Source organism: Perna viridis, chromosome 12, assembly GCF_037379345.1.
Source record: "Perna viridis isolate PV_CMFRI_1.1 ecotype Kerala chromosome 12, ASM3737934v1, whole genome shotgun sequence".
Lineage (NCBI taxonomy): Eukaryota > Metazoa > Mollusca > Bivalvia > Mytilida > Mytilidae > Perna > Perna viridis.
The window spans coordinates 4,157,644-4,183,529 of record NC_142456.1 but is presented as its reverse complement, the minus strand read 5'-3'; the positions used below and the strand labels follow the sequence as shown (position 1 = coordinate 4,183,529).

Below are 25,886 nucleotides of genomic sequence, written 5' to 3'. Positions count from 1 at the left end.
CCAAGGTTACAGTTTAAGCCAAATTTTGTACGATCGGCACAATTAAAAATATATTTTGTATATCCATCATAGGGGTATAAGTACGGCGAAAATACCTGAAAAAGGACATACCCTATTATCTAAATATTAAACCCTGTTTTAAAAAAAAATAATCGGTTTCTATTTGGTAATCATAACGATGATCGTGCTTGAGTATTAAATCGATTTAATTTAATTGGAAGGTCAACTGGCATTGGTTTTTAAAATCGATCGATCGTTTGTCTATCCCGGACTTCACTTTTTATGAGCAACTCGGAGGGTGTTTCTTGAAAAGCAGAGGACGCTTACCCTACCGGTGCACCTGGTCCAAGCTCCCAGTTTTTAGTGGAGTCCGAGTTGCTCATCTGCTCCTGTTACGTTGTATGTATGATTTTAGTTACTTTATGTTCTTTGTTGTGTATGTCTGTTTTCCATATCTGGTCTTTGTCCCTGGATTACATTCTTTTGATTACCGCTATAACCTTGGTTCCCTTGATTACTCTATCATGCAAATTGACCTTACCATATCATAGCATGGGAGACTGGTAGATTTTTCCATATTCTAGAATACAGTTTGTCAGTTAATACATGTTTTGAAGCACTGTTTGGTTTGTTAAAGGCGTTTTTTAGGTCATGCGTATCGCAAACTATATATACGAGATACCTTAGCATGGCCTAAAAACGAATACATATAAATGCATTGATAAATACATTTGACTTTATTTTTAATGCTTATTTATGAAGAAAATCCAAGAGTGACTAAATAAATTATTCGAATGTTTATCATTAAAAAGTTTTGGGAAATCAATTAGGTTCACTTATACGTTAGTCAATTGAAATATCCGCTAATTCAACATACTTTTTAATCAAGTATTCATTTCACCTTGCTCAAAAATATTAAACTATATTTTGTCAACAGGTGACTAAATTTTTTAATTCTTATTCATCTACCTACAATTCTATACAATACAAATTTTTTTTCTAAGAGAACAAATACACGGTAATGCATTTAAACGTTCCGCAACCTTTGATTTGAGAATTTATTTAGATCAACTCGCTATACTAAAAATTCTGAAATATTGATTAAATATCTATAATATAACGAAGCTCTTAGCAACAAACATAAATTCAGACAAATTTCTTTTCAGCTACTTCTATTCTATTTTTGCATTATAGCTAATTTTGCAAAACAATTGCAGAAAAAAACTTGACACAAATATTTAAAATATGTATAGGTAAAACTCATAACGAAAAAATTGGAATGGCTTAGAGACAATTTGATAATCAACTTCCATCGGGAGTTATTCCATGAAATTATTTTACGTGATGCAGGAAAAATACGGTACGCAACAAATTTAAACGACAATTTAACGTTAAAAAGCCATCACACATATGTCGAAATAAATTGTGAGTAAAGACAACGCAAAATATCTTAACGTGAACGCTGATTCATTTTTTTCTATATTCAATATGGACTATGCAATATTTTTACATGGATTCAAAAGCTACGAAAATCGTTTCTCTTTTTTAACTTAGGCAAAATGATTTCACATTTAAGTTACGAGTTTCTTACTTAGTATCAACAACCTTCAAACTAAAACACTCAGTCCACTACCAATAGTTTCTCTTATATTATTATGAAAGCGTAGAACGTTTTTTGTAATTGAACTTATTCTACTAGTCTAACAATCTTAAATTTAACAAAATATTCTACCATCAAAGTCGTTTTTTATACGTATATCTGATCGCATTTCACCATGTGATAAAACATACTGGAAACAAGCTTGTGCAGGTATAAGCTTTGATATTACTTCAAAATCTAAAAAACAAATGAAAAAACATACTTAGTACCTTCGTCTGTTAATCCCTAGAAACAACAGAGTTTCATAACAAATAGAATGAATTTTTAAAATAAAAACTTAGCAAAACACTTAAATGTTTTATTATCCATGTAAATCACCTTTCATTGGTAAAAAACGATGTAGATATCGGCGTTGTCGGCGTTCAAATTCTAACGTTTGTTAGAAAATATTGTAAGATTGAATTTGTTCAATGTTTTTATGCAAATTTATTAAATATTAAAAAAATATCCTTAACACAATTAAAATAAACCAATGAGAACATTTTCTGATTGAGTCAAAAAACCACCTAGTTGAGCATAAACAGATATGAGTAGACTCCAATATTTTCTAAAGACAGAGAAAATGAATGGACAAATATTGAAATTGAACGATTAGAGGCAATGTTCAACTGCAGACATAAGTTTTTTCATAAGCGATTCTGGTATTTTTAATACATATCGACAGAAACATGTATTTGCGTCAACTCTGTTTAAACATCATCTTAAATTGTTTTGTAAAGATGATCATTGATTAAATGATTAAGAATTCTGAATAGGCATTAAAGACAATATAAATACGTTTTAGCAGTTTCTTAAAGGTTACCAGCGAGAGAAGCTAGGTTACTTGAAGGTATCGCTTTTTATTACCTAAGTGATGGGCAGTTAAATAGACAGTCCATGAAAACGAGGCAAACTCTGCATATATTATTGGAAGATCCACCCATCAAAGCATTCAAATATACACGTTAAAGATTCTACTGAGCTTTATATTATTGACAGTTACGAACGTTGCGTTGATTCCTTCTACTGGACAAAGTGGTATAGCAGATCTAGTGTTATTCGTTATAATAGTGACTGAAGAGGCAAGGTAAGGTTTTATTACTCACAATATTGGAGATAAATTCCAATTAATTTGGAATGATATTTTACAAAATTTCAAAAACTTATATTGGCAATATTAAAAAGGAAAAATACTTCGTATGAACATCTGGCTAAGTAATGTTAAGATAATATAAGTAAGATGCAATATAAAGGGTAAAGTCTACTGTATCCTTAAGTATTTTGCGTCATTAATTTCGACATTTCAGATTTGCTAACAATTTTCACACTGACTGGAATCTACGCTGCTGTAATTGATTACCTATTTTGAAAATTAGTAAATAAATATATGATAATCAACACAATTTCATCAATAGGGAAAACATAAAATTAAAAACTTTGAAATAATAAAATTGTGAAGTAACGTTTATGAGCCATATAACGTTACTAGCTATGACCGTGATAAGGAAAATATTAATTATTATAATTTAAATGTTAACGTTGTAGAGTGTCTATCCCGCTCACCTAATGATAGACTTGACGAGCAGGTGGAATTTCAGAGAACTTTGAAAGAAATATGAAGCTACTGAGTTAAAACTAAAATTTGTTGATGATTTCAATAGAGAAAAATGATAGGCAAGGCAATTTCAATATGCCTTAGGCTTGAAGTGATTACAGAAAATACAATATTCCTGTCACACAAGTGATTAATATGACTTCATAAGACAATTGAACGTGTAATTATTATTTTAGAAATGTGGACGAAAATCTGATGAGTTTGCTTACGGCTGTCAGAAAATGAATAACTGCAAATGACAAAGAAAATTATGAATATGAAAAAAAGCAAAGGAATTTCTAATGGAGAATGACTGACTGACTGACTGAATGAATGAATGAATAATATAAGCAACATGTGAAATACTTTTCTGAAAAAAAAATGCAACATGATGTCTAAACACCCTAAATGTAATATACCCTGATCTTAACATAAATATTTCAAATTGTACAATAACTTAAATTTCTAAAATTTAATTCATCAATCAGTGAAAGGTATGCAATAAAATATACAGGGCAGGAAAAATGTTGGCAATGATTATGAAATATAACAAAATAAATGCAGTGAAGTAGCATTCAAATTGAATTACTGTTTTTTTTTCAACTTAGTGTACCTTTTCCGTTTCGTAACAATAAAAAAAGAAAATAACATAATTATAAATCGGAGTGTAATATAAACATTACACGAACTGACCAATCAGCGTAAACCGAAAGAAAAATAGCTTCTATGTTCATGGCACTTCAAAGTGATGAACCTTTTATGTACTTTCCATCGTTAAGATGAAACTTTCCTATTTTTAGTCAAGGATTAAGTACCCATATACATATTTATTCTTCTGTGGAGTGTTTCAATTCAATGTCAAATATCAGCAAAAACAGTAAAACGGGTTCTAAAGTTATGAATTGATTTATGGATAAATGTCAATTTCATAGAATATAACAAATGGCAAATAAGGGTAACAATAACTTTGCCGAACAATCATCCTATCCATAATTAAGTAAGATTCAAAATTAATCTGGCAAAATAGATATTACTCCACTAGAGCCGCAATGGTCCAGGCATATCAAAGAAAACAGCTTAATTTTTTTTACACTTTGTAATATATCGGCACTTATTTCTTTATTTAGACATGTTGCTAGGCTGAAATACGTAGTTTACAGTTTGTGATAGGAAGATATAAACAGATGCAAGTAAACAGATCGAATTTAAACTTTAACACAACGTTTTAATCTACGTCGTGAAAAAATGTAAATAATGCAAACATTGTCGCAAATAGGCTGTCATGTTTCACAACATAGGAAGGTCAATGTGAATATAAAGTCGTAGTTTTTTTGTATTATAATATTTAAGCAACATATTTTGGAATGTTAATTGAGTTAATACATTGTAGAGAAAAAAAGTCACATATAAAACCCTATGAAGAAATTGTGCAAAAAATATACTTGCAATAAGTTGTTGAAAGATCAGAACTAATATGAGTGAACCATTGACTAATTAAACAAAGTTTTGTATTGTACAAACTTTAAAGTAAAAAAATTAGGAGTCCACGTATAATAAACTTTTATAACATCTATTCGACCAACATTAATTTCAAGGAGAAGAAATTACATTTCTTTATTTTGTTACATTAGGCAGATTAGCATCCTTTCAGAGTTACACATAATAATTTGTCGAGTTTTTTGTTTTTTGTTTTTTTTTGTTTTCTGTTAAATTGATAAATAAATATTTAGGATAAGGTACCAATAACAGACAATTACAACCAATTAAAATAAATCGGCAAGTATTTCATTGTTCTTCTCGGCAGTTTTATTGATTACAATACAATGCATGATACATGTATATGCCATCATTTAACTTGTCAATTCACGGTTACAAACCTCTCAAAAATATTTTTTTACGTCGTCAATTTAACCTTGAATTGATGTTAGAAAAGAAACTGAAAAAAAAACATTGCTTTACTTGGATCAACAGAAATGTATTTCATCTTTTTTTCTTTTTTTAAGTAAACATTGCATCACTCGGTTTTTACTGTAATACAGAGTTAAGTAAATGTTAACGAGATATAACAGTTATTAAAACTTCAGGTGTGACATCATATCTAGATGCATGTACAAAGTAGTAATGTAGCTACATGTAACATTTGAAAAAGAAGGTCAATTATCACTTTTGGCTGGACAACGGTGAAAAGTACCACATACAGGAGCTATGATGAATAGTAGATAATTATTTCTGTTTCAAATTAGTTTATGTCTTTAGCCGTTACTTAATTAAAAACGTTTTTGATCAAAGTAAACAGAAAACTCATATCAAAATTATTTCAAAAATTTACTTGTTTAATACTCTTTTTATTATCTATAATTTTCATATATAATTTTGGTATTTTATATTACACAATACTTTTTAAAATGAAATTTGATAAAGCACGAAAACCATGAAAGTTGATACCATACTAATAATAGATAGATAATAATCTAATTAATAATCGTTCTTTCATAGTTAATAAAAGTAATGGATAGATTTCTTTCCTTTTGATAACTAATACTTTACGCTATTTTACCATAGGTAATAAAAAATATATAGACTCTTGTCTCTCTGATCTTTTTTTTTGTTATTAGTTCTCAATTAATATGTTGAACTCGTTTGTAGTCTTATTTCCCTAGAATAAATGTATAGGATCTCTAATTCTTAATCATTTCGGATACCTTCGACGACAAAACTTAGACTGGACACATCTTTGCTATCTTATCTTATTAATTAGAAATATTCTCCAGAGGTATAAATCTATTTATCTTATTCTGTTGAATGTGGCTATACATCTCTTGATACAGAAAGACCAATAATTACTGGAACATCTGTTATTTGTATCATATATACCTAATTATCACCATTAAATAATTTAACAACCACACTGATAATATTTAACTATTTTGGAATGGGTAGAGGGGTTTGAAATAAAAACAAACTTCCATTTTACCATATTAAAAGGAATGGTTTAAATGTTGAATATCATATTGAAGCTGGTTACATTATAGTTTAATTTAGAAAAATGCATTGGCGATTCCACAAGAAATGGGGTGGATTTCTAGATGAGGATTATAGGGGAACGATTGGTTGAATATGATATAAATAGGAGGTTTAAATGAGAGCCTTATAAGTGTCTTGTTGTTTTGTTCACGCTTACCCTACCGTTGCACTTTGTCCATGTACTCGGTTTAAAGTGGTGTTCGGGTTGATCATTTACTTCCGTTTTCTTTGTACGTATTATTTGATTATGTTTTCTCTGCCTTGTCTTTATCCCTGGGATATATTCCTAATAATTATAACTTCGTATTTCTAAACGATTGAACCATACTTATTGGACGTGTCCGTCACTGCAAAATATTCCTATGACAACCGATTTATTCAACGGGTAATAATTTTCTTTTTCTCTTTCGTCCACCCCGTACTTGGCTTATATTTGTTTTATTGCGTGTGAGTGTTCACCTGTTGTGTTCTGTGTCCCTGGGTTACATTGTTTTGATTTCCGCTAGAATCTTGATTCCCTTGATTACTCTTTTCTAAACCTTAAAACATTAAAGACAGAAAAAAATAAATGTATACTTACGAAAGTTTAATCAACCACTGATCAACATAGAAATTCTCGGAGTTAATATCCATTAAACATAATAAACTTCTTTCTAGAAAAACAGAGGACGCTTACCCTACCGGTGCACCTGGTCCATGCTCCCAGTTTTCAGTGGAGTCCCAGTTGCTCATTTACTTTTGTTACTTTGTATGCATGATTTTAGTTACTTTATATTCTTTGTTGTGTATGTCTGTTTTCCATGTCTGGTCTTTGTCCCTGGAATACAATTCTTTTGATTATCGCTATAAATTTGGTTCCCTTGATTACTCTTTGATGAAAAAATAAAAATAATCAATAATCCATACAATACAATATTTTTTGCATTTATCATTAATAGATCTTGATATTAACATATCTGAGCGCTTTAGAACTTCACGTGAAACCAATGTTTCCGATATGACATCGAATTGCTATAGTACATTTGTAATAGCTGAATGGCAATGTTAGGAATGACGTTATGCATTGAAAACTATTTTTCTTTTCTCTCATGCATAGTGTAATTGATTTACTAATATTATCGAGACTCAACAACTAATATTCGGAATAGAAAATTCATAGAAAATTCATCAGAGTTACAATTGTTCCCTTCCAACAGCGCTCTATCTTTTATAATCAACTCTAACGACGTCTCAATAAGAAACAGAGTCTTTCCTCATTCAATTTCAATTTTATTAACCTTACAGTTGGTTTATAGCAAAGTGTATACTGCCAAGCATATAACCTTTTCTGAGTTAGTAAAATCACAACCAATTTCATTATAAGACTCAATTAAATCGCAGAGCAATTTGTCCGCGGTTTGTAAGAACCCCAATAAATGTAATTACTTAATAAACTTGGCTCTGGTTTTCTTCAAAGATTCCCCGAAGTAGAATATAGAAACAAGCCTTCATATATTTTTTTTCATAAAGCGACAAAAATCGTATAATACTATCTTATTCAAATCGCACTGGTTGGACAATGATCTATTTCGGTACAGCTTAGGAGGAAGTGATAGATCGAAGATTCACATATATTTCATCCTGAATTTGTCGATGGTATTGTTCTGTCAATTTTTATCCTTTTGCCAAAAGTACTTTTCCTGGTTCTCTTGTCTACCATTGCCTTATACACATTACATTGCGAAAAATAGAATGACTCAAGGGTTTTCTCCGGTTAAAATACAAACCAGTGTCAAATCTGCGATTCGTTTCTCAGGAGTCTATGGCAAGACGAGTGTGAAAACGAAAGAATGAAGTCGGTTGGTATCAGCTTACATTACATTGGGTTGGTTTTTTTTTACAGTACGTCTTGATTAAGCCGCTTATTCGTGTTAAATAAATACTTAAACTTTATCTTGTTTCCCGTAAATAACCATTTATTTATAATGATCGATTTGTTTGTTGGAACCTTCTTGGCCAATCTTTTGCTGTGTTCCCTTTGTATTCGACTGCATTCACTCTAAAGATTTTGATCATATTTTCTTGTCTGCAACTTAACAGTAAGAATATAGTAATTCATGAAAGATATATTCAAATTATTTTGTGATAAAACAGGCAAAGGTTTTTAACAAGCGTCATAAAACCAAAATGACAACATTCAATTTTACGATTCTTTATTATATTGGGAACAATTATTTTATCCAAATCTCTTTTATATTCATTTTTATTTCTTTATGTATTCTTTGACCTACAGTATAACTTGTAAGACTACCGCAGGTGCTATGGGATTCCAACATAGATCTGAGTATTTAGTTTTGAAATATGTTCGTTAAATATGTTACACTAATGTAATTGCTCTGATTAAAGGTATCTTTGATAACGAAGGCAGTAAAATGTTTCAAATATCAGCATTTCATTAGATACTTAATCCACTTTAAACAGTAAAAGCAGCACTCTACCAATTATGATCAAACATTACCTATACGAAATACTGCTTGAAGCAACACGATTGATAAACTATGCCAAAATCAGAACGACATTTCGTTAAATAATCACCATGCGTTGTTACTTTGAAATCAGTAGTAATTTATTTTAACCTTTTACCTAGCTAAATGATAAGTAAGGCCTTAATTTAACCAATGTGAAAAGTGCAAATCGGTATCACCTGTGCTGCATACCGATGGTGCTGGAATTCCAAATGGATTGTCTCATCAAAAAAAGGGTCGTGGAATCGTGAACGTTATCAAACATACTGTTTTGATACTTTTTTATACGGAATGATCAGTATCTTCTACATTAACAAATATAAACAGATGATGTGTAATCAAAATATGGTAATTGAATTACACAAAAGTCCAAAATAGTCACAGGCAATCATCATTATTCCTGTTTTTTTTTTGTTGTTGAAGGTTTATTTGTAGCTAAAGTTCACATTGAGTTTTTTCTACGAATTATTTAGGTTAAGGGTAAGCACAGAAGTTGTCACTTGCATATATTTAAGCTCTGTCTTTTCTTTAAAAATATCACAAATGAAAGAATTAAAATGCATTTAATAACAAACATTTGTAAAAATTAAGCATACAGACTTGGGATATTGAAATTGTTTTGATCATGACCACGTTCTATTTGGTCATAAACAGAGATGCCATTCACATGTACATCAGTCCTTTTTATAAGTCTCCCTCCTAATGATCATATTTAGGTAGTTAAGGTGTGTGCTACTGTCTGAAATGCATCTGTGAGATAATGTTACCTGTTTAAAACAAGTCCATGTTAGGGAATATTTGCTGTACCATATTAAATCAATTTCAAATATTCAGTGACATTAAAAGTTTCACACATATGTTTTATACAATACTCTGTGTATTGGACCATTTAAATTTTTGTCACAATACACAGTACCTTGAATGCCAGACAGAAACCTCGTTCATGGAAGTCTCATAAATATTCAAGGAATCACCATGTGGATAATGTGTTTTGACTTAGGTACAATGCACAAATAATCGTGGTTATGAACAAGTGCCGTACGAAAAAATCGTTACACAAATACTGCAGTACGAGAATATTTCTATGCTGTATGAAAATAACTCATTGTATCAAAGTATTGCTGAAGTCTTTTCACACTGACATGTTCATAAACCTTTATAAAAGCGATGGTATCGTAATATAGCAGTTACAAACTTACATGTAACAGAAAAACACTCCATTTTTGTAGGAATGGCCGTGTTTGACATGAATAGGAGTTGTAGAATAAGTAAGAAAGTAAGTTTCATTGATTATAAAGTGTTTGAAAAATAATGCAAATATTTCTTTGTATATTTACACTAAGTCGAATAAGGTGGGAAAGATCTAAACAGCAACGTCGTCGACAAATATGCGCAATCAAAATCATGAAAAAGGCCATTGGTTAGATGGAAGACCACTACCAATCGTAAACACGATCGTACAAAACGCCAAGCACTAATAATCAAAATGAAGCGCTTCTTTTATACAGATTGTAGACCTACAATAAAGGTTTTAATATTTTAATTATACGTTACATTGGGCAGTATCTTTGACGTAATATCTGACCATCTATTCTATCCCGATATTAGAATCGGGCAGGGGAAGATACACCAGAGTCTTCATACCAAACTTAAGGTGGATCATACATTTTCATGAAAAAATTTGTTGGGACATTTTAAAATGTTGAGTGGTGAAGTGGGAAGTTGTGGTTTCTAAAATATTTTTACTGAATAATGTTAAACATGCTGAATCATACTTTTGTGGTTCATTGAGGGAGAAATCAAGGGAACCAAGGTTATAGCGGTAATCAAAAGAATGTAATCCAGATCCAGGGACAAAGACCAGACATGGAAAACAGACATACACAACAAAGAACATAAAGTAACTAAAATTATACATACAAAGTAACAAAAGCAAATGAGCAACTCGGACTCAAAAACTAAACACTAAAAACTGGGAGCATGGATCAGGTGCACCGGTAAGGTAAGCGTCCTGAAATGTTTCGAAATATTTTTAAAACATAAACAAAATATATTATGTTTGTGTTTGATGGTTTCGACTACAATCTTTTATTTTGCTTTTTAATATTCATGTTTGCTTCTATATCTTGCATCCCCTTGTTGGTTTTTTTGTTTGAGCCGTATTTGGAGTAGTATTTTATATTAAACCATGTCTCTTAAATTTGTCGAAATACCATACAGTTCTGAAATTTCAATAATGAATTCGAACGCACGAAATAACACACGTCTACCCTGATACAATCTTAGCATACAAACTAGACTGATCTTTCACTTATTCTAAATATGAAGCCCAATTAGCCGTAAATTGTTAGCCAAGTTTTCAATCTCTAAATGATATCAGCATATTTGAATGTTTGACCGATTAGATTTGGAGCTTGTAGCTAATTCCAACTGGAAAATAGTTTACGTTTCACTTATTCCTTTTTTCAACTACATTTAACATAGCATGTCAAAATAAGTGCAGGAGAAATTAGCTTCTAGCTTTTGTTACCTTGGTTTTCTGTAATTATGTTAAGAAATAGTTCAAACTATTCAAAATTATCTTTTTTATTTTATTTCTTGCAAATCATGCTAATAACAGTACGAACGGAAAGAGCAAGGGGATTGGTTCAGTGTAATGCAATAAAATTTACATGCTTATTTAAAAACAGCATTATTTTACAACATTGTACTAAAGGTAGGATGCAAACTGGATTAATCTACCTAAACTGTTTAACACTTTTTTCCGTTTTTCTATAATAATGTTGTCACTCACTTTCAGACTTTTAGATATGATTGTTATAATGCTTTTTTACATTAAAATGGAATGGAATACACTTTCCACAAAATTGCTGTAGATAGCATACTTATTTTAGAGTCATATTTTCTTTTGTTTATACTGTTGTAAAGTGAACAGCTCTTAAATGATGTATACTTCTCGTTTAAACCAAAACCCCCTTCCCCTTTCCCAACTGTCAGTAATTCCAACCCTCTTGGAATCTCCATTGTATTTTACTTCATAAAATACTCACAATATCAAACTATATTTTATATTTAAAATGTTTCAACATTTAAGCTGCCATTAATAATTATTTTAATTTATTTTTCATATAAACTAATTTTAAGAAAAACTACTTTCCATATTTAAAATTACCACCTCTTTATATTCTATCCCATTCCAAATGGCTTTTGCCATTTCATCCCCTAAAATGGGACGTTATCACATATAGGTACTGTATACATGTTTGATTATTGGCGCATCTTGTCACAATGTAAACATTTTATAGACAGTTTTGTTATGAGAGTTAGGACTTAACATTGTATTTAACTAGGATTGTTATAACTCCTGCTGTCATAGCTAACTACAAAAATCTAATTTTTATTGTATTTCCTAAGAACAATGTAATTGAACAGACTACATTGAACAGATACTAAATTGCAAGAACAGAACAAGAGTTGCAATATGTTTTCATTAGTTCACGTTGCTTATCACCAATATTACGTAACACAATGCATAGAGCATAAGTCATCCAGTATTTCATTGCTGACAAGCTCAATGTTGCTTTGGTATTGAAAAGTCCAAATATTCTTCTTTATAGAATGGATTAATTTTCTAGAGCTTTTATTTACCATAAATTTGTCTTCTATTATCAAATGTAATTTTGAATAATTTTCCATGACAAATTGCTCTGATGTAATTCTTGAAATGCATATGCGCTCTTTAACTTCTGTAAATTTGGAATCCTTCAAATTAAACAGGACAAATAAAGGAAGTTGAGAATTATATCTCATTTGTTACAAAGAAATGCACATGTTTTTGTTGCTAAAAGGCAATTCTTGAACGATGACTTAAATATCGTTATGCACTGGAACTTCCTCTATTGTGCAAAAGTCGACCCTTGGAAATTAAATATGCATTCATGATGCAATGATAAAATTGGTAAACACTAAATGTACTTGGAAATACGTATAATTAAAACATTTTTTTGTGAAATAATAGCGTGTTATACGAAAAATTTTGAATTATTAAATGGTTTTCGTTCCTGCTCTGATGATTTATTCTATTTGTGATAAATGATTTATTTCCTCATGGGATGAATGTAATTTATGTTATTTCTGCCGAAATGAGCAAATAAGCAAGCAATAGAAACATATCCACCAATCCTATGCAGTATCTAATAAATAAAAAAAAACTATTAACATATACCTTAACATTCAACTTCTACACTTACATGTAAATGCGGTTGCATTTACACAAAACTCAATCGCTGTAAAATTTAACATATCAGATATTTGTGTTAATGTTTGACAAAAAAACTGATGTTGACAATTAATATGCTCTTATCTACATTCAACTTATTCTAATGTAAGATATTATCTGTATTTGAAGCATTACCCATCAATTTTGTTAGGCAAAAAGGATAATGGAATAGACAAAATATTGCAATATTAAGTTAAGTATAATTATCTTTAATTTCATTCGAATGATGCACAGCAGTTAGGGGAAATATATGAAGATTGAAAGGAAGGATAATAGTTAGGTAGTGGAAACCACTTTGTGTGAAAATATACCCACGAATTGTTGAAGTTATAAAATGCAATTTCAAGTCCTTTGTTTGTTTGAAACTGATTGTGCTAAAGATATGTACATCAGACTAAAATGAAATATGTCCTAACTGAACACTGAACAAAAACCGAAAACCTGTCTACAGCAGACACTTGCCCATCGTGTAAGTTAAGTACTTCTCCGTCAAAGAATAATGCAAAATGTGTAAAAGGTGTGGCACATGAAGCAAAAATAAACAGAGATTGTATAGCATTAATCAAACATTTATATCTGATTTCCTCCTAAAAGAAACACTTAGGCGATTTTAAGATAGTGGTAGGGCAAATCTCGTTGAAATGCACTATGGAAAAATGGCGGGAATTTTTTTCCGTACATTTTCCTTATATAGTGCGTCAATACATATTCACATTAAAAATGCCTCAGGATAAATTTAAAGATCTTTTCAGATTTTTTTATAGATTTTATATGTATTGTGTATATTTGAGGCACAAAAGACCAAATTGAAAATTATGATGTGCCACCAATTGCCTGATTCTGACATGGAATGGTACTTAAAATGCATCTTCAACCTAGGTAAACCAAACATCTGTCTAAACCGAACAAATGTTACAGTCCGGATATGGTTCGGTGTACACAGGTTTCACTGTATAGATTTACATTGATCAGATGATCATTTTAAGATATACATCATTGGGAGCGTTTTATCATTTCCTTAATTAACTTTACCTGTTTCTAACGATCTGTTCATAACCTTTTTCACACTTAAATCATACATTAAAAGCATATAGTCGCACAAAAATGAAAAGAAAATTAGTATTTTGAAGCAAAATTTCGACTTTTTATTCAACTCTTTCAAAAATCTTCACTAACAAATCCTGGGATACATAGAAACATGATTTACTCCCACAAAAATCAGGATGTATTCAGTTTAAACTTTTATAACGCTTAAATTCATTATCAATATTAACGATTTCAATTTGGAATTTTAGGTACCATAGCTAGATTTGAATCCGAAAAGTTGCCGTGTATAGTTATTTCAAACTGAATTCTGAGCAATCTCCTTTGAATTAAAATTTATTGGTTCTCATGAATAAAATTACATGAAAAAAAAACTTAAGTTGTTAGGTTCGTTTTTAGAGATTCACAGGATATGTTGATGAATTTGGAATTTTTCTGCAAATTATATGTTCAGCTATTTATCAATACTAGCCTTACTTACCTTTTGACAACTGAAAGTTATAGAAATAAGAATGTCATTAACAAAAGAAAGGTATATAATAAGCCTAGGGTGGTCTAGCACCGGTAACTAGAGCGTAGCATTTCAATGCTTGATATTGAAGTACCAATCCTTATAATAAGCAGGCATTGCAAATAGTCAATGTAATTCAAGTTGCAAAAAAATTTCCATCGATACCTTGTTTTTGTTTGTTTATCCCATGGTTTTTCCAAGATATAGTTCTTGCTGTAAAAACATATGGATTCTGCTTGAAAATCAACCAAGTCAAGATCGATAAATCTGGCAAAATTTCATTGTACAATCTGTATAGTTTCCCTCTTCAAAACTGTTTCTAAGTATGACATAAAAGATAATACTGTGGGGACTGTATATGCATGAATCACCTCCTATATGATATTTACATTTAAAAAGGCTAATATTGCCTGCAGAATTTTTGATAGACACATATTGTCAGTATTCCTCTTTACATATGAACACGAAAAAGTCATTATATATATAATTATTAAATACGTCCAATTTACATGGAGAGTTGTAAGCATGTATGGTTTGAAATCGCTCTGTAGGATATGAAGTAATTCAGATGAGCAAGTTCCTTAGAAAGTTAATACAGTAAGTCGACATCATCCATATAACAACATAGAGATGCATTGCCAACATAACTGTTTTTTGGGTACAAATAGCACTCTCCCCCATTAGACAAAGCCTTAAAGCATATCACCATTCAAAGATTTGACCGGTTTTTCTTCTATTTTATTGACTTTTTTGATAAGTTACGTGATATTATAACCTTATATACACTGTTATCAATGGCGCTGTCCTCAGTAAGTTAAACCAGATTAAAATATCAGAACAACATTAAAAGCTGTCTGTCGTGTACCCAAAACAAAGCAAAGTAGTGTAAGTTTCTTTTTATCCGCACTCTAACACAACTTTTTAGTATTGTCTTATATACTTTTATTATTCCAGACTTCCTTGTTGATATAAGGCCTTGCATTTCTATCTTGTATCAAAAGAAAACTTGTAATTTCATCCATACAGTTTTTTAAAAAGCAAGTCTTTGTTCTTTTTTAACATTTGCATGGGCTTTCATATACGTAAAATGTCATTAGTGGTTAGCTCATAATCTAAATGAATGCATGTATCCATTTTTATTTTTAATTTAGCTTCAAGCGAGATGTAAATGAAACTGTTGCGATACAATTTACATTTTTCTATTAGACTTGGAAATTTATGAGTAAGGCTTTTACATAATGTTATATCATACTTTGCCCTCAAAGGTTTTACTGAAGTCCAGTGTTTGACATGAGTTTTTATCATAATCCTACATTTTTCTGTTTGTTTCTGTACATTTAATGGTATAACTGTACATGTGTTACAAAAAAAAAAGAAATAATCATCAACACCAGATAAGTGTCTAATTATATTCCGAACCTCGTGTGATGTATTTTTCTCTACTCATGTTTTAATCCTTTGAAATACCGGATCAAAGAATCCATCCCTATTTGATTCATTATGAAATGAAATACCGATACATTTATGTATAAGAGGAACGTAATATTGCGTCGACTGTTGATAACTTTGATGTCATGTTAAATTCTTGTCCATGTAACAATACCATGTTATAGCTATACTAACGTATCAATTGCAAAAAAGGAACAAGAGTTTATAAGATTTTGACGTATTTAACCTTAATGAATATCTGCAATAAAATTTTAAAGGTTGAGAATTATAGTTGATTTTTTTCCATCTAAATTGTCTTAATTAAACTTTGTTATTATAAAACTTGCTGTTATTTAGAACGAAGTACGATTCAAATCAAATTATAGAATTGTTTTCATGTGTTATATGGAAACAAGGAATAAATCTAAACGAGCCAGTAATAAGATGTTTAAAATCAACAAATTTAAAAATATGGCATCAAGTGGTACCAAACACATCAACAATTTGCTGAACACCAAAATTTGTGAATGAAATATGGAAGTTTTTACACATATTTTTACTGTTGAATTTCTTATATGAACTATTTTTTAATGAATCAGAAGAATACATATTTTGATAGCAAAACATACGACACGTTTACAGAAATACTTTATCCAAGCAATATATACTAAATTATATTTGTTTTATAAATCTTTAGGAAGTTTTTTTTTTTCTCGGGGTTGTCTTATACACGTGTATTTCTTATTCTACTTGTGTTCATTTTTCTCCCTTTGTAGATTGTGATTGTATACTATTTCATTATCTTTGTGTGCTTTATAGATAAATTCACGTCTTGTAATCCGATTTAAATGCGCATAATGGTTGCAGAAGTTGTCGATTTTTAATTCTAATTTAGCAAACAATTTCTTAAATATTCCTATTTTACTCGATCACCATAACCGTGTATTGATGTTTTTTCGTCTTTGGTTTTATTTTATTTTTTAACTCATTTGATGTCTAGCAATATCCTTGTAATCTGACTGATCATGCTATTTTTCTATTGTTTTGATCGATTACTAAAGCGTGAACTAACTACCACAATTTATTAGTGTTACTTATTGAACAATGAGAAAGGTCAATGTCCAGAAGATTTGAAAAGAGGCGGAAATATTGCAATAGATTTGCATTGCTAGAATACGTTTGGATTGATTAAATTCAAAGACAGTTAACAGTTGATAAATATTCCGTGTAGACTTCATTAATAATCTGAATTCTTATAAAATGTACCTTTAAGTCTCACAAGACAACCCGGAAGACGTCTCAGGAACGGTTAATATCCCTTATAGTAGTTATGACCCAATATTAAAATTTTGAACGAGAGATATCATTTGCGAAAAGAGCATTGTGCACTGTCAGACATACCTATATTTGTTTTTTGTTTTTTTGTTTTTTGTTTTTGTTTTGTTTTTGTTTTTGTTTTTTTGTTTTGTTTTGTTTTGTTTTTTGTCATAGTTTTGTAAGTCTTTTATAAATATTAAGACCAACTGAAAAAAAAAGATAATTCACGTACTCTGTGACTTCAATCCTGTTTTGAAAAAAAATGTAAAACGAAATTTAGTAATACATTTTACATATTTTGTTAAAATGGTCAAATAGTTCAGTTGTATTATTAAAGTTTTATTTGAAACAAACTGTGTTATATACAAAGGATATAAACACACATAAGCAGTCTTCATTTATCTTTAGATTAAATGAGATTTATTAATAATGCACCATTAACAAACAAACAAAAACTACAACACTCTAACTGAGATGTACTACAATAGATAACTATAAACGGATCATTGACCCGGATGTATATATAATGACCAATTGATGTAAACATTTAATTGCTGTTAGATTTCGGTCTATTCCCTAGTTGGTTATTATTCCAAGTTATACTGGAAATCCCCAACGTACAATTTAAACACAAGAGTATAATCTTTGAAAGATTCATGGAAGTGCCACTGCGATCTATCACGAACAGGGTCCTACGATAATGCAATGAAAAAGTATCAAGACTGCTAAACGCCTCGTTCTGTCTGAAACGGTTCATTTTTGTCTTCCATCGCCATAATTACATTTAAAAAAATGTAAGTAAACGTGGTCATAAGATGGTCAGGTAAATCACACCTAAAAGGATGTTTTCTCTTGTACAGCATGTAAGTAAACGTGGTCATAAGATGGTCAGGTAAATGACACCTCAAAGGATGTTTTCTCTTGTAAAGCGTGGTATGTCTTAACAGTTTAAATTGTTTATTTAATATTATTTTTATTTTATTAATTCTTCTGGTAGTTTTGTGGTCAGTTAATACTTGCTGTTTATTTGATTTTTCCTCTTATTTTATTTTTTGACTTTATTTTGTATCTTTTACTTCAGGTTTCGTTATACAGAAATATCATTTTTCTTCAAAATGTTTCCTGTTTTCGTTTTCGTTTCTGGACAGTTTACCGACGATATATTTAATGCAATTGACTTGTGATTTTGCTACAGAAAGTAACAATGAACATTTTGTTTCCCATTTATTCATGTTAAAGTGAAACAATACTATTATCAGTGAATTTCCCGAGAGGTAATATTTTTCAACATTTGCAGGACCAAACCTTTTAAATGATGTAAATTTCACTAACACCTGTCTGTATTCCTCAAGTAAACCATATAGGAGAATTTATTTTTTCAGATTTCGCATGACCGTGAGTATTATAATACTTAGAAAATATTCAAATTTATTTCCAAGTAAACACGAATACCATGTTAATTTCTTAAAAGACTAAACATTATTATTTGAGTCGAATCAAGGTAGTAATTAATCACATGTCAACATTTATCAGTAGATACTTTCATTTACGTAAACAAAAGTATTAACAGACATTTAAATGAACAAATTGGTTGGAAAACGGTCAATAATAAACACTGCTCACCTTTGTCAATAAAACCTGCTATTCATATAGACGATGTGTCTGAAAAGTTTAATCAAGTCCGATAATTCATTTCCGTTGTTATTGTTCGTGACATTACGCGCCATCACCAACAGAGTTATCGTTTCCTGCTTCATGTCAAGCCTGTGACGCCTGTTATTGATAGATATGCAGATGATACCAACCTATTGTATCCGTCAGGTTTTAATTACATACGGGGTTTTCAAATAATATTGAACGTATACAATCATTATACCAATTTGGTTGACTTGTGTACATGTACATGCATATCAGGATCGACCTGATGTTAACATGAGGATTAAAACCGGTGCAGCATTTGCTCTTTAAACGATAAAAGTATATATTGAATTCGAAGCCATTAGCTATGACGTGAAACTAGCAACGGAAGCTTTGATTGAATTTATCTTTGCGAAACTATATCCAGGACCTTATTGCTTTACTTCCAATTCTTTTGTTCCATTCCATAATGTCAAATAAATTAAGCTCACAAATGCATCCAACATTTTTGCGAATCATATGCCGTCATTGTTAAAAGATACGAAATCAAAATTGTTGATAAAAACAAAATCGATCAGCAGACTTCATTGAAAAATGAATAGATATGCAAGCAATGGTTGTTAAATTGAATAGTGCCTCATTAAACATGATGTCAAAATATCATATAGAATACCCCTTATTAGGTAGAAACAACCATTTTCACATTACCTAATCGGACAACTCATACATGTATAATGTAGATCGAGCAAAGTTGAAATTATCGTAAAGCGTAGCGAATTAACATGAAAATGTGTTTCCTCATTAAATTTATACGTGTCGCTGAATGTTTTGTGAGAGTACACTGAATAAACTCGAATAATTGTAAAGTTTCGTGATCGAGCTTTAAAAAAATATAAATATGAAAAGAACATTTCTAAGAAATCATTATAATACTTATAGCCATTATTCTTTGATCTTGGAAAGGAACATGATTATTGATTGTAAAAATGTAAAATTGTCATATAAAACCGTATATGCAGCACGGATTTTGTCATGGTTATCTTGTTAGAGTGATTAGTCTCGTTAACAGTTGTTCTTTAATCTACAGTCATTATATTTAAAGCCTTGATGAAGCACGAGTAAATATGCTCTAAACGTATTAATTTTCAAGGCTTTAAAATTTTGCAAATTCTATCTAGTGACCATATTCGCGGATATCAATCACCACGACTTGAAAAAGATTTAGTGGATAGTAGTGTCTATAATCATTGTTGTGCTTATCTATCCATATTTGAAAATAAGCACACAACGAACAATCTATACATTCAGTGTAGTATTTTTGCTACCAGAATTGTCTTTCGAACAGATTTACAGATAATAACGAATACTCGTTTAACTACTACAAACATATTATTTATAAAATTCTGTCTCCTCTCCAAAATGAACAAATAAAAACAACTTGTCCGCATATGAGAAACATAAACAACTTCTCAAATTATTGAAACAATAGTTAAAGTATTGATGTGTGTGTGTGTTGTTATTGTTCTGTTTGTATTGTTGATTGTCTTTGACGTTTTTATTTATTTCAATTAGTCTTACTAAGACGTTCCCATAATTTGATGGAATACTAGGCTGTAAATATTTTTTTGACAAAAAAGAAAATTGAAAATAACTGTACATTTAATTCAAATCAAAGTATTGAGCATTCATTGCACAGGTACATTATTCAAACCGTAAAAATGTCATTGTATAGCTCACACAATCCTACAATCTATAGAAACCTAGCTAAACTTTTAGCAATACACAAAGCAGAGTTTAGATACTCAGTAGATTAATAATATACTCTATACAACGTTGCTAGACATCTGTTCATTATTAACAAATCACAACCCATTGGTAGAAAGCAACTTCACCGTTTTGTTTATAACCCAATAAAGTAATGACAATAGCCTAGGTGTACATCACAAATAGACTCCAGGCCTTTATTATACCATGATGTCACCCAAGACAATCAGTATGAGCTTATTTACTATTTTATGTATGGAACGTAACAGTATAGTAAGATTTATGGTTGATCTGTGACAATGATTTTGATGATGAAGCTATTTCCGTTCGGCTTTTTCTTACATTTGTTTTATAACCTAATTATTGAACTCCTCATCAATCATTAATGTTTCTTAAGTATTTTACGGCTTTTTATAACTACTTTTAAAAATGTACAACGGTGGTATAAACATGTTTGTTTACATTAATAATATCAGGGTTGGTCGGATATAGATGCAGTCCGAAGGGGAGAGGAGCTCTCACGCGTTAATTAAAAATGCTTCTTTTTAGGTCAAGGTTGACAAAACTGAAGATAAAACTACGTCTACATCTATTACTGGCATAGTCTTATTATTCTTGACGTAAGAAATAAATACTTATTGTTATCCATTGATAAAAGTATCACCACAATTCTCTGCAGCAGGCACTCGTCGAACATGTAAAATGTCGTCACGTCAGTGCAAATTTACTACTACTATATTATGCTTTTTGAAGCTGTATACATAGTCATATAAATATATTACCAGAGCATGATTAATAGAAAAATGCAGATATATTCAAATCGAAGTACACGTCCTTAAAGTGAAAAACAGAAAACAAAGGTGATCTACAGACACAGTAGAGAAACCCGAATAAAAGAGCTTACACACGAAAGATTAGGAAAACAAGACGTAACGCACAAAATTAAACACTAACAATATGAACCGGAGTGACGTCAGGTGCCAGCAGCAACGGTATAATATTGCATAATACTACGCATGTTTTGTGTAAACATGTAGTGAAATTTTGAGGGATGTAGTTATGTGTTTAAAATCAACAAGATACCTCGTTATTAATTTTTCACGAAGTATCAAATACAAAATCTGAATTTGTTATACAAAATTACTGTGAATTTGTAAATCATGTAAAAGCGGATAGATATAGTTGCGCATTGTGGCTTTTTTAAAAAATCTACACAGAAAACATAACAGTTTAAAACAAAAATTAAAACAGAAGCATAGAAATCCCCTTTTTTACATTGTACTTCTTTGCTTCCATCTATTTATCTCTCCACATATCGAGTTTATATAAACAAGCATGCAAGACTCTTGCATTAATGGATACTCTTTTATTAGTTTACGGCAAATTCATTTTTGTCCTTTTTATGATTTAGAATGCATCATCATCATACTTTAATTCATCTTTTACAGAGATGAAAAAAACACTGATGTACATACACGGAAGAGAATTTTACAAATGAAACATAAAGAAAATAAAGAAAAGATATTAAATTTATTAAAAATATTAGATATAAATGTTCCTTAAATGGTTAGTAAACCAGATAATTAATTAGAAGAATAAATTTGAATTTACATAGCTTAAGATGGTTTCTTCATATACGTCTGTGGTTAAAAAGTTTAATAAAGAAATAAAATAAATAAAAAGGAAAATAAGAATAAAACAAAAATAAATTAGAAATCAGTAAATAATTGTCAACAATATCAAAATAATTCAACAAACAATAATAATTATAAATATTAAGATGTGTTTAAAGTTAGTTTTCAATGTTTTTCAATGTAACTAGCTGTCTCTAATTAATTGTAACCTAGAATTTGAATTGTACTGAAATAACTAAGATTTTTTTCAATACATACTGGATTTAAACGATTATATGTGATACTTTCGGACACTTCTGCTCTTATATTGGTATCGATTATGATTCGCGGTCCCAACGCCACTACACTTGTTCATCTAAACTTCTCAAAATATCGGACTGATTTTTTTTTAATTCCAAAAAAGTCACTTTCTTTTAGGAATACCGAAGGTCAAGCTGTTCTAGTAGCAATTTTATCCTTTTAATGTGCCTTGATAGTTATATTAACTTTCCTTTTTAACGGTTTCTTTAAGTTACTACATGGATTTATCAGTTCGGTATTTTGTGTCTTCATTCTTTTTATATGCAATTACTACTGGATCAGTAACTTTGTAAATATTCCTTTTTCGATAATTCATACACTACAGAATAAACGTACGTTTTACAGAAGCACAAATTACTAGTACATATATCGAAATGGTAACATTTACGACTCTCCATCACAAATTTGAATATCAATTAAGGCGATTTAATTATGAGTCCAAATTTCAAACATAAATGTTCACAAAATTAGCAAAAGCAAGGCGAGAAACTGTTGCCTTTGCTAATCTTATGTCCATGTTCATGAATGCCAATGGGCCAAACATATGTAAACTACAAAACACCCAAAACACACAATAAGTGTAAAAACATACAAACCAAAGACTAAAACAAGAATCAATAAATACTTGACCAGCAGTTACTGACATGCCAGCACTAGATGTTAATTGAACTGGACAAATTGGTCACAAGATTATGCCTCACAATTCTGATACTTTCATAAACTGCTATCTCGGACAATATAATGTATCTATGTATGTGCATAACCCATGTATTTTGTAAAAGATTCCACTACTTAAATTATTAGGGTCGTCATAAAATAATTTAATAACCTGGGCTGTTCTTGCTTCAATGTATATATTTGATAGTTTCTATTCGCAGGTTAATCAGAATTATAGCCGAATGACTTTCTTGTATTGAGGATAATGTATTTGATTTCCTAGTTCCTAATAAAGAATGAAGCCTTGTTTTTCAGAGATAATTTCTACCTAATGTAACTCAGAGAAGATCGGATTCGGCTAATGAACCAAAAAAAAGAATATGATGACATTGATATTTTCCTTTCACGTGGTTCATAAATACCTTAGATTCGTTCATGTTTGTCACGGAATGGCAATAATGGCTGTTTTACCTATTGGTACATTAATATTATGGAAACAAAAACACAAAATGAGCATTATACTGATTTCATGATTAATTTCTTTAATCCGTATTACCCACTAAAGAAGAGTAGAATCAAATTTAAATCAGTAAAGACTTGCGTACATTTGGTGCAATCACAAATGCTATTTAAAAAAATAAACCTTTGAAAGGTTAAGGTAGAGACCACACAATAAACCTAAATTCAAATGTAAAATGCCAATAAATTGATAAATCAACTGCGAAGTGAGTTTACTCGATATATGTCAAACCATTTTTACATCCATGCCATTGATTTAGTTTATGTGAATGTTTTACTTCTATAGGAACAACAATGCGTTTTACAGTTGAAATGTTTTAAAGAAGGTGCCTGCCTTACGTCTTATTGTACGATCGATGAAACCAATTTTTCTTCTTCGTGTATTTTGGTTTCGCCTAATTAATTCAAAGTCCACAATTATATTTTCTAGAAATTATCATGCAAGAGTAATTACGGTTTTTATTAAAGAGATCGATTTTCAAGTATGAATTGAGAAATCAATGAACCTGAAACCACACGAATCTAAAAATAACGCATTAACATCATTTCAAAAACATTCCTGGTTGCTATCAGAGAAAAATAATTACAAAGCTTGCTACTGCTTATATTCTTCACAGACTTATCACGGCCCAACTGATTTTTATCATATGGTTTGTCATTTGATTTAAGTAGACAATTTTCATATATCACGTCTAAAAAGTCATAACATAAGGAAATGGCAATATATATATTCTGGGTTTTTATTGCGATTCATTAAAGCCACGTGTGTTATCAAGATTAAATAACATCATGGTAACAAACTTGTGTAATTTACCATGGACTCAATTTTCTAATTTTGATATAAACAAGACATCAGGCTCAAATGTTTTGATCGCTTTAGTTTCTGATGATAAAATACAAACCTAAACCTTCTATGATTTTATAGCCCTATCGGAAAACGTTCTAATGAAGTTTATGATTTATTGTTTTGGGTAAGATGGAATTCTGTAGCAATCGTCTTTGAGATTAGGCGGGACAGTTTATGTACTCATTCTAAATACAGAATCTTGGTATTCTATCATACCAGTGACTGTTAAATGACAAATCAATAGTAAGCGTTGATCACAGAGATACAACATCTTTATATTCTGATGAATTTGATTGTATATGATTTACAACATATGAACAAAACACGATCATAATTTAGAAGAAAGAAGAGCAATGAAATTATTTCTGTCTCCAGACAGAAGATTTAAAGTAATCACATGTTAACGCTCGTCCTCAGTTTCTTGGAATTCAATGTAAATGACGTGCTAATCGGTTATTTGGTTGTATGCATACATAATTATTTTCACAGTAGCAATTTGTAAATACTTAGTATTAAGTATATTTCCCAATAGTAGAAGAACTAATCATTTTACTTTTCCTTTAAATTTTCTTTTATTAGGTAAACATCTACCCTCACTACATATATTTGCGAAATTCTGGATAAAAATTTGCCATTCCATGGGAAATGATAATGAAAGATAATTTATGAATTGTAGAACAATTAACTTGAAACAGCGTGTGCACTAATGTACATGTAGTACGGCATAACAAAACTTACATTATGTGTAATACACAAGCTTGATTAACATAACGTTTAGTAATGTGAATTAGTGCAGCTTTTTTGTTTGGCTCTGTGAACGGACTAGATACTTTACAAACGTGAATCGATGTTCAGAATGCTTAATGTAACAGGTTACAACCATATGAAGGATTAACAGCAGCGTAATCAAACAGTCACGCGATTAATCGCAGAATTTGGTAATGACGGTTATATCTTTCTTATGCATGGTACTGCTACACATTTGCAATATACATCCGTGTCACTTTTGGCTTCCGGAAGTATTTTTTAAATCAATATTTTGTATGCTTGTATTTCAAAAGCTTGTACTCTTATATATAAACCAGAGTTTTTTTTATTGTTGATATTAGAAGTACCAAATGACAATGTAAATCGCGATTGGCGTATTGAACACAATGAATATTCGTTTGGGTTTGTTATAAGTCCTA

At 30.4% G+C, this 25,886-nt stretch overlaps 1 protein-coding gene across 4 annotated transcripts in view; it reads left to right on the top strand.

Annotated features, from left to right (window-relative positions):
- The first annotated feature begins 2,236 nt into the window (after positions 1 to 2,236).
- The window catches only part of LOC148600918 (uncharacterized), a 75,077-nt gene continuing 51,427 nt past the window's right edge, over positions 2,237 to 25,886 (top strand). For 2 of the 4 annotated variants that reach the window (XM_088556081.1, XM_088556077.1), the window contains exon 1: positions 2,238 to 2,726. The gene's annotated coding sequence lies outside the window, so the exon portion shown is untranslated. Of the gene's footprint in view, positions 2,727 to 25,886 lie in introns of all 4 variants that reach the window. The other 2 variants (XM_088556082.1, XM_088556078.1) reach the window with 2 other exon arrangements.